Here is a 13,318-nt window from a genome sequence, read left to right as displayed (position 1 = left end):
CTTGACACCAAAAGCGTACTCCATTAAATGGAAAAATTGATAAATTGGATCTCATTAAAAGTACTCCGGGGTCGGGTGTGGTGGCTCACACCCGTAATCCCAGCACTTTGCGAGGCCAACGCAGGTGGATCACGAGGTCAGGAGTTCAAAACCAGCTGGCCAAGATAGTGAAATCTCCCATCTCTACTAAAAATACAAAAATTAGCTGGGTGTGGTGGCACACGCCTGTAATCCCAGCTACTCAGGAGGCTGAGGCAGAGAATTGCTTAAAACCCACAAGGCGGAGGTTGCAGTGAGCTGAGATCGCGCCACTGCACTCCAGCCTCAGGGACAGAGCAAGACTCCATCTCAAAAAAAAAAAAAAAAGTACCCTGGTACACCCATACCCCATACTATGGAATACTATTTGGCAGTAAAAAGAAAAAAATGGATGATTGACACATATAAAACCTTAAATGAATGTCTGGGAATTATGCTGAATAAAAAACATTTAATCCAGAAAGTTTATATACTGTAAGTTTACATACTGAATCATTCCATTTATATAACATTGTTGAAAATGACAAAATTTTAGATATGAAAACCAGATTAGTGGCTGTCAGAATTAGAGGTGAGGGGGATGGGCATGAGGGAGGTGAGTGCAGTTACGAAAAGGCAACATGGGTAATCCTTGTGTTGATGGAATTGTTCTGTATCTTGACTGTGATGGTGGATATACCAATCTACATATGTGATAAAACTGTGTAGAACTGAATGCACATGCAAACAAACATGAATACAAATAAAATGAGAAATTTGAATAATATCAGTGGGTTATATCAATGTTAATATTTGTTTATTATTTCATAGCTCTTAATTATTTCCTTTCGTGATGACTTGGGGGAAAGGAAATAGTATCTCTGCTTTCTAGATATTAACCCCATTTCTTATCTTCTTTGTCTCTACCTAATTACCTAGTTTTCTGTGACAGTTATTTACATTATTTTAAAAGTACTAGATTTTAAATTAATGAGATTGAAGCCATAATAAAAAGTCTTCCAGTAAAGAAAAGCCAAGGACCTAATGGCTTCACTGCTGAATTCTACCAAACATTTAAAGAAATGCTAATACCACTCATACTCAAATTATTCCAAAAAGTAGAGGACAGAATACTTCTAAATTCATTCTAGGAGGCCAATATTACCTTGATACCAAACCCTGAAAGAGACACGTCAAAAAAAGAAAAAAAAAGAAAAAAGAAAGAAAAAAGAAAACTACAGGGCAATAACTCCAATGAATATTGATGCAAAAATCCTGAACAAAATACTAGCAAATTGAATTCAACAATACATTGAAAAGATCATTCATCATGACCAAGTAGGATTTATTCCAAGGATGAAAGGATGGTTCAATATATGCAAATCAATCAGTGTGATACATCACATCAACAGAATGAAGGACAAAAACCATATGATCATTTCAATTGTTGCTGAAAAGGCACTTGATAAAATTCAACATCCCTTCATGATAAAAAAAAAAAAAACTAAAAAACTAGGTATAGAAGGAAGATACCTCAATATAATAAAAGCCATATATGACAGACCCACAACTAGTATCATACTAAATGGGGAAAAACTAAGAGTCTTCCCTCTAAGATCTGGGACATGACAAGGACTCCCACTTTAACCACTGTAATTCAACATAGTACTGAAGTCCTAGCTAGAGCAATTAGACAAGAGAAAGACATAAAGGGCATCAAAATTGGAAAGGATGAGTCAAATTATAACGATTTGCAGATGATGTGATTTTATATTTGGAAAAATCTAAAGCCTCCACCAAAAAACTATTAGAACTGATAAACAAATTCAGTAAAATTGCAGGATACAAAATTCACACACAAGAATCAGTAACATTTCTATATGCCAACAGTAAACAATCAATCTGAAAAAGAAATAAAAAAGTAATTCCATTTACAATAGCCGCAAATAAAATTAAATGCTTAGGAATTAACCTAAGAAGTAAAAGATCTTTACAATGAAAATTATAAAACACTGATAAAAAAATTTGAAGAGGACATCAAAAAATGGAAACATATTCCATGTTCACGGACTAGAAGAATCAATATTTTTAAAAAGTTCATACTATCCAAAGCAATCAACAGATGCAGTGCAATTCCTATGAAAATACCAATGACATTCTTCATAGAAATAGAAAAAAACTATCCTAAAATTTATATAAAACCACAAAAGACCCAGAAGAGCCACAGCTATCCTAAGCAAAAAAACAAACAAAAAACAAAAATGGAGGAATCATATTACCTGATTTCAAATTATACTACAGACTGATAGTAACCCAAACAGCATGGTACTGGCATAAAAACAGACACATAGACCAATGAAAGAGAAAAGAGAACCCAGAAACAAATCCACAGACCACAGACCTACAGTGAACTCATTTTCAACAAAGGTGCCAAGAATGTACACTGAGGAAGACAGTTTCGTCAGTAAATGGTGATGGAAAAACTGGATATCCATTTGCAGAAGAATGAAACTAGACCCCTATCTCTCACCATATACAAAGATCAAATAGAAATGGATTAAAAACTTAAATCTAAGACCTCAAATTATTTCACTGCAAGGAAACATTAGGGAAAATCTCCAGGACATTGGTCTGGGCAAAAATTTCTTGAGTAATACCCGAAAAGAACAGGCAACCAAAGCAAAAATGGACAAATGGGATCATGTTACGTTAAAAACCTTCTGCACAGCAAACAAAATAGAAAAGCCACAGAATGGGAGAAAGTATTTGCAAACTACCCATCTGCCAAGGGATTAATAACTAGAATATATAAGGAGCTCAAACAACTCTACAGGAAAAAAAATTTCATAATCTGATAAAAAGATGGGCAAAAAGGTTTGAATAGACATTTCTCAAAAGAAGATACAAATGGCAAACAGGTATATGAAAAGGTACTTAACATTACAGATCATCAGAAAAATGTGAATCAAAACTAAAACGAGCTATCATCCCCAGTTAAAATGGCTTTTATCCAAAAGATAGGCAATAATAAATGCTGGTGAGGACGTAGAGAAAAGGGAACGCTAGTACACTGTAGGTGGGAATGCAGATTAGCACAACCACCATGGAGAACAGTTTGGAGGCTCCTCTAAAAATAGAGTTACCATATGATCCAGTAATCCTGCTGCTGGGTATATACCCCAAAGAAAGGAAATCAGTATATTGAAGAGATATCTGTAATCCCATGTATGTTTTTTTGCAACCCTGTTCACAGTATCCAAGATTTGGAAAGAACCTAAGTGCCCGTCAACAGATGAATGGATCTATTGAAATATGGCACATATATACAATGGAGTATTATTCAACTGTAAATAAGAATAAGATCCTATTATTTGCAACAACATGGATAGAACTGGAGGTCATTATGTTAAGTGAAATAAGCCAGGCACAGAAAGACAAACATCACATGTTCTCACTTCTTTGTGGGATCTAAAAAATCAAAACAATTGAACTCATGGAGATAGAGAGTATAGAAAGATGATTACCAGAGGCTAGGAAGGGTATCAGGGGTGAGCTGGTGGGGGATGTGGGGATGGTTAATGGGTACAAAAAAACAGAACGAATGAATGAATAAGACCTAGTATTTGATATCACAACAGAGTGACTACAGTCAATAATAATTTAATTGTACATTTAAAAATAACTAAAAGAGTATAATTGGATTGTTTGTCACAAAAAGGATAAACGCTTGAGGGGATGGACACCCCATTCTCCATGATGTAATTATTACATATTGCATGCCTGTATCAAAACACTTCATGTACCCTATAAATAAATATACCTACTATGTACCCACAAAAATAAAATAATTCCAACATTTTTAAAAAAGCAAGAAAGGTAAAAGCACTAGGTTTTAGTGGAAAGCACAGATTTGATTCAGATTTGGGAACCAAATAAGTGGCTAAAACTTTACAGATAATAAGTGGCTGAACCACTTATCTGGGTACAGACAGGCTTGACAAAATTACTCAGACAATATTTGAGTGGGACATTCTTTGTTGTTTTTCCTGATTTACCTAAGTCACCTGATGAATCATACTTGGTGCCATTCTAATCTGTTGAAAGAGGGAAGTGTGGTGCCTGAAGCACTGGAAAGCATGCAGGAGAAGGTGATAACAAGGCTCAGGTAATGAGGCTCAGCCACTTATTATCTGTAAAGTTTTGGCCAAATGTCACCTACACTTTTCTGAAAAGGGGATTTTAAAAAATCATAAGGCTGTCATAAGACTAAATGCAATCATTTATGGAAAGTGCTTAGAACATAGAGGTGCCTAATAGGTAAAAGAGTCATCTAATGAATGCTCTAAATTCCTTGTTTTTTCTAACTAATATTCAGTTATTGTCTTAGATTCTCTTCTAAAGTTAAGTCAATTTATGACGAACTTATGTGCTTTCCTTTCTTTTTAGGGAAGTTAAGATTTAATCATGCTGTAATAAATGTTACATCATAATTTACCAAGTTACTTTTGGTAAATGAGAGCTAAGTGCTTTGGATTTTGAACTCCTCTAACAGTCTTTGCAGCTGAACTTTTTCAGGCCTTTCCCAAAACTCATCTTCTTGTAGTAAAAATCAGTATATTATTATTATTATTCAAATATTATTTCCCATGAAATATAATTATGCACATAAACAGCTTATCTTTTACTGCCTTTTTTCAGAGACATAACACCAGGCTGAGTGTGGCTTTTGGCTGACTGAAAACCATGCAAGTATTCTTCAAGTCTGATGGAATCTTGCTGTCTGCGTATGTTCCCACTTGCAGCCACATGCTCCTGCATGCTTTTCAGTGCTTCAGGCACCAGTTTCCCTCTTTTAACAGACAGAATGGCACCAAAGTGTGACTCCTTAGGTGACTTAGGTAAGTCAGGAAAAACAAAAAGGAATGTCCCACTCAAATATTGTCTGAGTAATTTTGTCAGGCCTGTTTGTATTCGGGAGGCTTTTTTTTTTTTTTTCCATATTTCTCTTTCCCCCTCAGGCTTTAGAACTTTTGGAAGGAAATGTAACTTTCCTCATCAATTTTGTTTTTTTTTTTTTTTTTAATTTCATCCTTCTTTTGGCAGTCCAAACTCATAACTGAAGCCACACCTTGTCCTAAGTAGGCAGTGCTGCTCAGGATGGCTTTCTCTCACACTGTGATTTCCTGACTCGAGTGGATCTCACATTCAGACTTATCACACTCAAGGTTTGCTTTAAGGGTGACTGAGCCTGCCCACTCTGAACCAAAGTCCTTTTATTCCATCCCTTATTTGTTTTGTCACTCAAAAATGAATTACTTACATTCCTAGATAACAATTTCTTTTAAGTACGGCTCCTACCCTGTAAGGAAAAGATTAGGGTTCTATTGCTAAATGGCTTCAGAATTCCACAAGGTTACTTACTCCTTGCATCAGAACCCCTGATGCTAAAATTGAAGTTTTGAGTGTCCTTTGACTCAGTTGATTCTGGGAACCCTGATTCCACCCTCTTGCCCTGAGCTCTTCCTTAATGCAGAGCTTGGTCTTGACCTGACTTTGCCCCAGGGTGTAGCTGCTACTGGCTATTGGACGGCTGACCTCCAGTTTGGCAGAGGCTGCTGCTAGTTCTCTCTCTTTCCTTTAGTTGTTTCTAGGTGGAATCTGTGACCTTTGGACTTCTGTCAGTGCAGGTCAACACGTACCATGAGGCCTGCGTCAGGGAGCAAACCACCCTCCCATCTCTGTATCTCATGCCTATCCAGCCTACACCGTGAGCCAGGCATTCCTAGTGCACAGGGCCCCAGGAAAGCCTGGGTAAAGTGCACAATCAATGAAAGAAGGTAGTTTACATCAATCAATTGCAAAGACATTTATTCCATGTTAGGAATTTTATAAGTATGGTCAAATTGTAGTAATTTACACCAATTTGTGGGAGGCATAATAAATTATTAATGTTACTTGTTTATTAACAAATTATTTTATTAATGGTATAATAAATTGTTTATTAACTTCCATTTTATTTAAGGAAGGTTTAACTACAATTTTTTTAAGTTTTAATACTTTTAAGTATATGCTAATACCATTATTAGGGGATTAAAAAAACTTGATTTGTATATATTCCTGGGGATCTACTCTAGTAAACAGATAAAGATGAAGTGCAAGCAACTTCGCTTCCTTACACATAAATATAAATACAAAAGTGCTTAAAATTCCTTTACCTCTTAAATGAGTTCATTTTTATCGCCTGCTGTATTTTTGTTTAATAATTGGCTGTCACATTTTACCATCCAGAAAGCAAAAGTGAAATTGTTATTGTTGTCACAAATTCTGAGAAAACGAACTAGAACCTACATTTATAAGGTATGTGTAAAAGTTCTCTGTAAACCATAAAACATTACATAAACACAAAGTTTTATTTTTGCAGTTGGTAAGTAATTTTCATTATTGAAGTACTTCAACTTTTTTCCTTAAAATTTTTGTTTGTTTGTTTTGAGATGGAGTTTCGCTCTGTCGCCCAGGCTGGAGTGCAGTGGTATGATCTCAGCTCACTGCAAGCTCCGCCTCCTGGGTTCACGCCATTCTCCTGCCTCAGCCTCCTGAGCAGCTGGGACTACAGGCGCCCGCCACCAAACCCAGCTAATTTTTTGTATTTTTAGTGAGACGGGGTTTCACCGTGTTAGCCAGGATGGTCTCCATCTCCTGACCTCGTGATCTGCCTGCCTCAGCTTCCCAAAGTGCTGGGATTACAAGCGTGAGCCACCGCAAATTGTTTTCCATAAATGCAAAACGCAGGATATTGTTGAGGTTGGTACGTAGGGAAGTGCTTGCAGATTCTGAGTTTGTGCGGTTCTTGCAAGTTTTCACAGGGCAATGTCTCTTTATCACAAAACACTTCTCAAATAACTTCAGTTAAAAAAAAAGTCTCCTCTGCTGCTGACTTTATGTCTAAAGGTCCTTCATTGCCCTCAAGTAGCACAGGCAGCAAGTTGTAAAGAACACAGACCACGTGGAGCAAAACTAAACTGACTGCTCCTCACTAGCTGTGAGACTTTGGGCAAGTAGCTTTACCTCTCTGTGGTTCTGTTTTGTCATTTGTAAAATGAGGATAATAATAATGCCTATCTCATGTGGTTGTTGGGGGAGTTTATATTTGTTAAATGGTTAAAATATTACCTGATAAATTATAGTAAGCATTTATACATATGTTTTTATTTACTTATTTATTTAGAGATAGGGTCTCGCTCCATTGCCCACCCAGGCTGGAGTGAAATGGTAGGATCTCGGCTCATTGCAACCTCTGCCTCCCAGGTTCAAGTGATTCTCATGCCTCAGCCTCCTAAGTAGCTGGGATTACAGGCAAGTGCCACCATGCCGAGTAATTTTTGTATTTTTAGTAGAGACGGGGTTTCACCATGTTGGCCAGGCTGGTCTCCAACTCCTAGCCTCAAGTGATCTGCCTGCCTTGGCCTCCCAAAATGCTAGGATTACAGGCATGAGTCATTGTGCCCAGCCTACATTTTTAAAATATTTTAAATTATTGAAAGAAATAGTTCTATAGAAGGTGAGAAGTCAATTCTGCTTCCTCCAAATACTTAGACACATACCCACTTTCCTTAATTCTTAGCCACGTGGTAATGTGAGGGAAGGCATCCCCACTTTGTGAATTATGCCATGTTATTCTATTGGCAATGACATTGATTGGGAAGCATAAAAGTCTTCCAATAAATCCCTTTAGTTCTGTGCTGCGTTCTTTAATGAATCAGAAAAAAACACCCTCTTTCCCTCTCCCTCCCTCTCCATCTCTTCCCCCCCTTCTCCCCTCTGCCTTCTGTCTCTCTCACTATCCAAGGTTGCAATTCACTTCCCGGGATTACACACTGACACTATGAAAATATTAGTGAATTCCTCACTCAGCACTGTAGTGCAGTGTGAATGCAAGCAAGGATATGCTCTGACTGGAGCAGCTAAAATCTGCAGGTTTGCTGGTTGTTCATCTCTAGCTTCTCAAGGCAACGGGAATCCAAGCTCCCCAGCCAAAATAATGCTGAGCAGCTAACCACTACAGAGTGGCTCAGAAGTGACTTGGAGGGAAGTGTTCCTCCCAGCCAGAGGCAGTTGCCATGGGTCAGTGCTTGAGTCTGAGTGAGGTGGGTCATGGTTCAATTTCAAATATCCAAGAAATAGTACCATTACTCCCCAGTTTATATGTAGTCCAAAACGTTTCATGAGATAATTGACCTATGGGGTTGACTCCCACTGTTGGTCAAATGACTGTTACGACAGAATAAGCAAAATATTTCTTAAAAGTTTATTTACATTATTTTACCCAGAACAATTTCAGGAGCTAAGTCATCATCACTGCTTTTATTTTACACAGGGGAAAACCGAGGCAAGAGGAGAAGTCCTGTTGTATAGAAAGAGAGAGCTCAGAAACTGGAATTAGATGCCCTGGGTTCACATCTTGGCTCTGCGTCTTAAAAGGTGCTGTGTGATTCAGCTTCTCCATGCCTCAGCTTCCTTATCTCTACAGCAAATATACTCATACATGGTTGCTGAAGGCTTACACAAAATAATGCACGTAATATGCTTGACACGTAGGCTGACATCTAGCAAGTGTTCAGTAAATATCAGCTAGTAAATACCAACTACCACTCAGCTAGTGGTAATGCTGGTTGACGTGATGGGGTGGTGATAGCAGTAGTATCAAGAGTAGTGGAAAAAGAAAAGATAAAATTCAGCAAGATTTCTTATCCCTTTTATCAATTATCAGTGTCCAAATGTGTTTTTTCTGAGATTCCTAAGATGCTAAGGTAATGTGTTTTGACTACAGCTCTGTACCTAAAACCAGAAATATTAAATGCAAAGCTGTCTATGGAGAAGAATCGGTATACCAGCCTTGAAACTGTCACCACCCAATATGACCCTGGCTATTGGATGTTTGGCCCCCAGAGTGTCTTTTCCTCAGAGAACAAATCTTGGAGTCTGGATGTGTCCAAGTGCAAGAGGATGAATAATATGCATTCAATGAATTTTATATATGATACCTCAAAATAAATGATAGGAAAATAGGATGGTTCATAAAATGGGAAAAGTAGTAATATCTCCTAAAGGATGGTCTCAGTTGTTAGGGTTAATTTATAAGGTGTTTACAGGTACTGGTTCTTTCTACCTTGAAACATTGTGATAAATCTGTGGTGGTAGCAAAGTTTATTGCGTTTGTTTTACAGGAGGTCAGCAGAGTCTTATTAACCAGTTGTCTTGGCCCTGGGCCTCAGTATTTCTCTATTATCTGATGTGTTTTTCTGGTGAATTAGTAGAACTGGATGCCCCTGCAGCTTAAGCTTCCTCTTTGCTTGTGCTGATTCTGATTATTGCCTAAGAACAGATATAGATTCAGCTCTCAGGGAAATATTTTGCTAGGATCCAAAGTATTTTTCTGGAGTCTCCTGCCCATGCATCCTGGGGTCATTCCTTACCTTCTAATCCTCCTGTCACAAGCCTTCCTGAAAAGCTTTGATTTCCTCTTTCCATTCATTTCCTTTCATTTTGATTTCCTCTCAGAAAGTCTCTGAAGGCTGTGACATAGTCACGGCAGGCAAAACCCTCTTACGCTGTCTCCCAAGTCGCAGGGTCTCAATAGTGGCCCTACAGTTACATAAACTGTCTCTCCAGATGGAAAAACTGAAGCAAGAGAGAGACAAGGAGAAAACCATTTAAATATACTATACCTCTATTCCCAAGAAGATGGAGAAAAGATTTGCTTTTCTATACAGTTCTTGAGAGAAAACCTCAGTTTATCAACTCCATTTATGTATCATTATTTATGGCAATAAATAACTTTGGCAAAACTTGCTAATATTCATGTGACCTTAGAATGTGAAATTATTAACTTATATCAGTGTAATTCAGCTGAGGATTTTACTTTTCTGAATTTGGCAGGCTAACTGAAATAAATAATTACCTAATAAAATCAGTTTGTCCTAATTTTCATTTGAATGTCTATGTCATATAATGTCAGTGCTGTATACAAGTTCACTCCCTAAAGTTTTTCTTTTCCATTTTATTATATCTCAGTGGTTGTGAAGGGTGATGAGTTATGTAACAGTGTTCATGTGATTCTCTCTCTTTCTAGACATCAGTGCAGAGTTTAGTAAATCATATTCCTTAGTTCATAAGAGGCTATTATCCTTGGTCAAGGTAAAAGCCCTTCTCTGCTTTCTTCCCTTATCTCTTGACTGCCATTCCCCATTTTCCTCTCTCCACCCCCATAGGTACCTACTCTAATGTGTGTGATACATGTCGCTTAGTGTGCACACAGATTGTGAATGTGTATATGCTTTTCACCTTCCTTGCTCCCAAGTACTACATAGTATTCTAATACATGCATCCTCCATATTTTGTTTATCCATTCCCCTTGTGATGAACACCTAGGTTGCCTCCAGCTTCCCTTTACTATGACTTTGTGATGAGTATCCTTGTATATGTCTCTTTATAAAACTGTTTGAGGTTTTCTGTTGTATATATGCCCTAGAAAGTAGATGCAGTATCAATTTATTTTGCTGTGTAGAAGAGATATTTTGTCTCCATTCTCACACAAACATACAGGATTACTTACCTTACTAATTTTTAATATTCTGATTTCTTATCATCATTTTAATATCTGTAAAATCTGTAGTGATGCCACTTTTCTCCTTTTCTCATTCCTGAGATTAATAATTCACATTTCTTTCTTCTTCCTGCTCAGTCTGTCTATAGGTTTCATAAATATTTTTTGATTTCTCAGAGAATTAGCTTTTTGTTTTATTGATTTGTTCTACCATTTTTCTTTGCTATTTCATTGCTTTCTGCACAGACCTTTATTTCTTCTGCTTACTTTGAGTTTAATTGGCTCTTGTTTCTAGTTTCTTAAGATGGAAACCAAGGTAACTTTCTTAGACCTTTGTTTCCTTTCTAATAAAGCACTTTACTGCCATAAATTTCTCTCTTAGAACTGCCATGTGGCATTCCACAAATTTTAATATGTCGTACTTTCAATTTCATTCACTTCAAAATACATTCTAAATTCCTTTTCAATAAAAAAGTTGTTTTATGTTATGGTATTTTGGGATTATTTTGCAGCAAAGCCAAACAAAAACTTCCTTCTACTTTGCTTGCAATTTGAAAGGCTAAGGTAGAGAAAGAACTGCAATGGCATCCAAATTATCAACCCCAGGAGTCTTGCAGGGCTCATTATATGTGCGACAGGTTCAACTTACAAAGAACTGATGTAGGTTTTGACACGTGAAATAGTTCACTTTTTGTTGTTTTGTTGAGGTGATAGTAAGTGTGGCCTTCGTGGTAGACTGTTCTCAAGAAAAGCTGACAGAAATCTTCTCAGAAGAGATGGAGAACTTGAGTGAGGATAGAAAGGAGGGTGAGAGAAGCTTGTTTTCCTAATGCTGCTACAGACCCTCTGATGTCAGGGAGCTTCTCTTTTTTTTTCCTTTTTTGAGACAGAGTCTCGCTCTGTCACCCAGGCTGGGGTGCAGTGGCCTGATCTCGGCTCACTGCAAGCTCCGCCTCCCAGATCCACGCCGTTCTCCTGCCTCAGCCTCCCGAGTAGCTGGGACTACAGGCGCCTGCCACCACGCCTGGCTAATTTTTTTTTTTTTTTTTGTATTTTTAGTAGAGACGGGGTTTCACCATGTTAGTCAGGATGGTCTCGATCTCCTGACCTCGTGATCTGCCCGCCTTGGCCTCCTGAAGTGCTGGGATTACAGGCGTGAGCCTCCGTGCCCGGCCAAGAGCTTCTCTCTTATATGAGTCAGGGAAGGGCTCCAAAGGTGAGAAAGAGGATTTCCTCCACAGTTCTAACGAATCAGACCAAACAAGGAAGCAGGAAACAAGACAGGTGTCTGGGACTTTCCATGCAATGCCCCAGAAAACTGGTTCACACTGGGGGCAATATGGGAAATGAGGATATGTTTTAAAATAACTTTTCTAATTGCCTTATTTGTTTCTCTGAAAGCCATTGTATAATAGATTTGTTGGGGTAACAAAATCCTTTTTCAGAAGAAGGTAGCTATGGATAGAGAAATTTTTTCTCAGGAAAAGTCAATCAGAGCAGATGTGGACAGCAAGGGTCATACAAGGCTCATATACCTGCTGAGCCCTGGGGGTGGGGAAATGAATGAGGGACCCCACAGGATGCCTTCTTTTGTAATGTGGTCCTACCCTGTGAGTGTATTAGTTGGGAGGAACTAAGTTTATTGTCATGGCAAACAATCCCCAAATCTCAGTGGCTTTAAAAATAAAGCTTTATTGGCCGGGCGTGGTGGCTCAGGCCTGTAATCCCAGCACTTTGGGAGGCTGAGGAGGGCGGATCACAAGGTCAGGAGATCGAGACCATCCTGGCTAACATGGTGAAACACCATCTTTACTAAAAATACAAAAAATTAGCCGGGCGTGGTGGCAGGCACCTGTAGTCCCAGCTACTCGGGAGGCTGAGGCAGGAGAATGGCGTGAACCTGGGAGGCAGAGCTTTCAGTGAGCCAAGATTGCGCCACTGCACTCCAGCCTGGGTGACAGAGCAAGACTCCGTCTCAAAAAAAAAATAAATAAATAAATAAATAAATAAGGTGTGGAGCCAAGATGGCCGAATAGGAACAGCTCCGGTCTACAGCTCCCAGCCTGAGCGACACAGAACACGGGTGATTTCTGCATTTCCGTTTGAGGTACTGGGTTCATCTCACTAGGGAGTGCCAAACAGTGGGTGCAGGACAGTCGGTGCAGCGCACTGTGCGCGAGCCGAAGCAGGGCGAGGCATTGCCTCACTCAGGAAGTGCAAGGGGTCAGGGAGTTCCGTTTCCTAGTCAAAGAAAGGGGTAACAGACGGCACCTGGAAAATCAGCTCAGCCCCACCCTAATACTGCGCTTTTCCAACGGGCTTGGAAAACGGCACACCAGGAGATTGTGTTCTGCACCTGGCTCGGAGGGTCCTATGCCCACGGAATCTTGCTGATTGCTAGCACAGCAGTCTGAGATCAAACTGCAAGGCGGCAGCGAGGCTGGGGTAGGGGCGCCTGCCATTGCTCAGGCTTGCTTAGGTAAACAAAGCAGCCAGGAAGTTCGAACTGGGTGGAGCCCACCACAGTTCAAGGAGGCCTGCCTGCCTCTGTAGGCTCCACCTCTGGGGGCAGGGCACAGACAAACAAAAATTCAGCAGGAACCTCTGCAGACTTAAATGTCCCTGTCTGACAGCTTTGAAGAGAGTAGTGGTTCTCCCAGCACGCAGCTGGAGATCTGAGAATGGACAGACTGCCTC

At 39.2% G+C, this 13,318-nt stretch overlaps 1 long non-coding RNA gene across 1 annotated transcript; it reads right to left on the bottom strand.

Annotated features, from left to right (window-relative positions):
- Nucleotides 1-8,754: 8,754 nt before the first annotated feature.
- Nucleotides 8,755-11,654, bottom strand: LOC134731953 (uncharacterized). Its single transcript, XR_010114697.1, has 2 exons — nucleotides 9,492-11,654; nucleotides 8,755-9,390 (listed from the first exon to the last, which is right to left on the bottom strand). It is a non-coding gene; the product is annotated as an uncharacterized lncRNA (long non-coding RNA).
- Between the last annotated feature and the right edge of the window lie 1,664 nt (nucleotides 11,655-13,318).

Source organism: Symphalangus syndactylus, chromosome 19, assembly GCF_028878055.3.
Source record: "Symphalangus syndactylus isolate Jambi chromosome 19, NHGRI_mSymSyn1-v2.1_pri, whole genome shotgun sequence".
Lineage (NCBI taxonomy): Eukaryota > Metazoa > Chordata > Mammalia > Primates > Hylobatidae > Symphalangus > Symphalangus syndactylus.
This window is presented reverse-complemented; position numbering and strand designations above follow the sequence as displayed.